This window comes from Ziziphus jujuba, chromosome 5 (genome assembly GCF_031755915.1).
Source record: "Ziziphus jujuba cultivar Dongzao chromosome 5, ASM3175591v1".
NCBI classification, from domain to species: domain Eukaryota; kingdom Viridiplantae; phylum Streptophyta; class Magnoliopsida; order Rosales; family Rhamnaceae; genus Ziziphus; species Ziziphus jujuba.
This window is the reverse complement of record NC_083383.1, coordinates 31,277,647-31,278,625: the sequence shown is the minus strand read 5'-3', so window position 1 is coordinate 31,278,625 and position 979 is coordinate 31,277,647.

The following is a 979-nucleotide window of genomic DNA, read 5'->3' as shown; positions in this document are numbered from 1 at the left end:
ATTTATAAATACATATATATATATATATATATATATATGTAGATTGGAGGCCATTCCCTATATAAATTTTTTTGACAAATAATCTTAGCCTTTTATTATAATATACGGTTATTGATCAACAACTAAAATTTAAGGCGTGGTTGAACCAATTTCATATAAGAAGAAAATATATATGGTTATTATTATTATTATTAGGAATTGGGTTAGAAATATTGCATTATATATTTATATATACATAGAAGTAGTTATTATTAATATCTATAGCTATGATAAAAGGGCGAATGGTTAGAATTCTAACCAGCTTAGGTTGGTTTGTAATTTTGTTTCTTATGAATTGTTATATAAAGCATTTTTGTTAAAGCGTGTGTAACTGGTGCATTTGTTAATCCTTCCTCAGTCTAAACTAAACTTTTTTCAAATGATTATAAATACTTTTTAAGTATTTCTAGAGCTTTTGACAAATGCTATAGCTTATTTTGAATATGTAACAGTGAGTCGGTGATAGCTTGTATTATAAAAAATATAGTAAATAGTATGCAATATAAAAAGGGCACTTACTCAGATGCAAGTCGAGGATGCCTAAGTTATTTACAAAAGTAAAGGTTGTTGAGAAGTATACATAATTTTGGGTCATGTAACTATTAGGCTTTTGGACTAATCAATTGTGTACCTGGTTTTATTGAAAATTAGGTGTATTGTTTTTGTGGGTCCATATTCTAGATTTTATCGAGAATTACTGACTAACAGGAGGATGGAAAAAACACAGGAACAACTTTTGAGACAAAGACATTTAACTAGATAACTATTGGAGTCTCATTGTTTATAATAACAAGTAACAGCGAAAAACAAACAAACCCAAGACCACAAATTAATATTGACATGGACTCAAAATATATATCGACATGGCATGAAATAATACATAGGAGTTGTGAATCCAAAATACTCCGGAGTACTTGAAATTTTTCCAGCTGGTTTACAA